Below are 3,522 nucleotides of genomic sequence, written 5' to 3' on the forward strand. Positions count from 1 at the left end.
GGGTAAATTATATCCTTTTAAATCTTAGTGTTATAGCCTTTGCAAAAGAACTATTGCAGATGATGATAAGCCAGAGTGAATTCAGCATCCAAACAGTTTCATTTTTAAAACAAAAGTGCGAAGCATGCCATTTCTCAAATAAATAGCTATTTCCCCATTATTGTTACGGAAACCCTAAAGGAAAAAAAACGTAAAGAAAAATAATTTTTGTACCAATTACTGGAACTTTCTTCTGGTTTTATACTAATTTCAATGCTTAGAGTTGAATCACACAGAGCCCACTTTTAAAGTGCAGAGGACTTGTGGAAGTGTTAAGTGCATGGAAAATGATTTCCTTTAAATGTCCAGTTCTTGTAATGCCCCATAAGCAGAGTAACAGTGAGCCCTGCAGTTCCACCATCATTGTGAATCCAGCCACTTGCTTGAATGTGGTATTTCTAACTTAGTGACTGGGTCTCTGGGTCCATTTTTTGAGGATTTATGAATGTAAATTTACTCCTTTCCTTCTTTATCCCAAAAGTAATCCTGTAGATAGCTGCTGAGGATCATTTTTCAGTCCTACTGAATGTTTTTCTGCTGACCAGTAATCCTTCCTCAGCCACTGCCAGAATAATCTCAGTCATAATTAACAGGTTTTGGAAAACCACTTTTTAGACAGCCTGACCCTTCAGTGAGTAGAATGCAGTGGGTTAAAAAAAAGGTGGGCTTTTTTTCCCCACAATTTTTTCTTAAACCAAGTTATTCTTTACAATCTTCTATGATCAGTTTCATATGTGACTAGTAGAAAGGGTCTCACTGATACTTTTTTTTTTGTTTTGTTTTGTTTGTTATTGTTGTTTTCTGTCAGAGTTTCCATTTTCTGTGCAGGAAGTTTTGACTGAAAGAACTTTGGTGTCTGAAATGATATGTGGCATGTCATGGGAGGTGACAGCAGAGTAAATAGGATGCCTGCTAACGAAAGTGAATTTCCTTCTACATGGTCATTACTTTTGTCATGCTAACTTTCCATATCCTGTAAATACGAACCTCAGCTCGAGCAGGAAACACATGTGCACACGTTCTTCTCATTGAAAAAAATGATAAAAGGCAAATTTAGCTGGCACTGAACTTTTAGTCTGCAGTGTTTGGGAAAAGTCACAAATACATCAAGAGGCGTTTTATATAGAAATCATGAAGCATGAAGTTGTAAAGCAAGAGCTGAAAATGAAAAGTGATATTTATTAGATTTTCTTAAATAAACCTCAGCATTCTGATATGCTTTCTTTCAGTCTAAAGATGTTTCTTGTGCATACAATAGAACAGGAGAAAACCTCTAATATTAAGAATTCATCTTTGAAGCCTTACAAGTGTTGTGATACTGTGTCTACATAGTCCCATAGCTGTCAAGAACTGGTTTATGTTATTGTAAGCTGATAAAGTTCAAAATGCAGACAAATACTTGCATGTGTACAGTGAACTGTGTTCCTGTATATACCGAAATCTTAGAACTATTTCAAAGCACAACAAAACCCTATCTCATCAAAAACAATTGTTCTCAAGGGGACTTTATACCTTGCACAGAAAAACATTGCTCACATTGAATTTTAATGAAGTTCGAGAGTGAAACTTTAGGGAGCCATGGGAGAACTCAATGAAGAAAGTCTCTGGTAGCTTTAATTACAGAGAGGCTACTTGCTTGCAGTAAGGAAAAATGTGAGTCCATCCCTGTTTTCCCATTCACAGCAGGAGCATTAGGACTGTGCTGTGCTATGTGCATCTCAGCAAGTCGTAATGGCTACGGTGGCCTGGATAAGTTGCTAAGACCAGCAGTAGTGAACTGGGAATATTGACATAGCTATAGTAGTGGTATAGGAAAGAAAAGGGAGGAAAAAAAAGAAAGAAAGAAAGAAAGAAAAGAAATCTTACAGTGTATTTGACAAAAATGTATCATGATTCTAGAAATCTATCTTTTCTATAGCAGCTGTCATCTCATAACATACAGGTGATGCCTTATAGTGATGAGTGCAACTTGTGGTATTTGGGGCTAAGACTGAAATTTGGCGACCTAATCTGGAAAGCAGTTCTCAAAATCCCCACTTCATTTCACAGATTACCTCAACATTTTACCAGTAGTGCCGCCTACTTGATTTGAGCCTTTGCTTAAAATTGTTGTCGCTTTGGAGCATGCATCTACACTCTCATTTCACAAATCAAGCCCATTCTAGGAATCAGGAATAGGCAATCTGCTTCAGCCATGCGATGGGTACAAATCATCAACACATTCCTGGTGTGCACTGAGGGTGAGGGTGAGAGCAGAGCTCTGTCTGGCAACGTGGCCACTTCTTGGGATTGAAGCTGCTGTTGGAGGTTCTGAGCAAAGGATGTGGCGTACTGAGCTTCTTCCATTCATTTTCTGCAGAAGCCACCTTGGGAAGGGCTGGAGGTTCTGTGTTTCGAATGATGTGTCATGGAGCAGCAGAGGGCTGGGCAGGGGTAGGATTATGGAACCGAAGGTGCCTTTGCTCCCCCAGAACCACTTCCCAGCACCAGAGCCCAGGATGGGGGAACAGGGTCAGTCACGGAACCTGACATAATGCAACATGGCCAAGGCCAGTAAAATCCAGCCCTGGTATAATTATTTAGCACTGTATTTCTCTAAGAGATATGAATTTTAATGCAAACTAGTGTATTTTAGGCTTAGGCAAAGTTTTCTGAGAAAAGCAAAGCTCCTAAATTCTGGCTTCCCACTGGCTGTGTCAGAAAGCACTAATTATTTTTCTGAATAGTTATTTAAAAATCCAAAGGCCCTGTTTAGCACATATCTCTTCTGAATCTTCATCAGAGGCCAGTGTTTCTGTCAGACCTGCAATGCCTGTTGGGGCATTTCATCGCTTTTTGCCTCAGAGATCTGGGTGTGGAACTACAGACATTTGGATATAACATGGGATCTGCCACAAGTCAAATGTTTGTAGGGATTTGTAAATGTACAAGTCTGTTCTTGATCAAGCCTTGTATGGCTTTTCTTTGTAGGTACACACTTGCAGTTAGCTTTTGTTTATGAGCATGCTAAAGGAGAAGGAACAAAGTGTAGGGCTGGTGTCCCAACTTCCACCAGAGAGGTCACTTGAGAGAAGGCTTAACTGTTCAAAGAACTGGCAAATATGGGTGTTGGCAGCTTCTGTGCAACCGGTTCTAAAAAGCCCTTACAAAAGATCTAGTGAAATTGGATCTTTAAAAAAAAAAATAAATTAGTGCACATACTAAAGTGCTAATTGTAGAAAGTGACATTAGGAACATTTGTTACGTTAGTAACAATACTATGTTTGTGTCATAGTCAATGAGGACAGCCCTTACGAGTCATTGCACGTTCTTAAAATGTTGCTACTTTCCCCCCCACCCCTACCCCCCATTTGCTCTCCTTGTAACAGAGTCAGACCAGTTATGGTAGCAGGCTTAGGCTTCAGGAGACGTTCATTCCAGCTGTGAGTATATTTGTAATAGAACATTCCTGGGAGGTCTACTGGCTTATTTCAAAATGATATT

Source organism: Empidonax traillii, unplaced genomic scaffold (genome assembly GCF_003031625.1).
Source record: "Empidonax traillii isolate 1590-97213 ecotype Southwest subspecies unplaced genomic scaffold, ASM303162v1 scaffold1544:size148901, whole genome shotgun sequence".
NCBI lineage: Eukaryota > Metazoa > Chordata > Aves > Passeriformes > Tyrannidae > Empidonax > Empidonax traillii.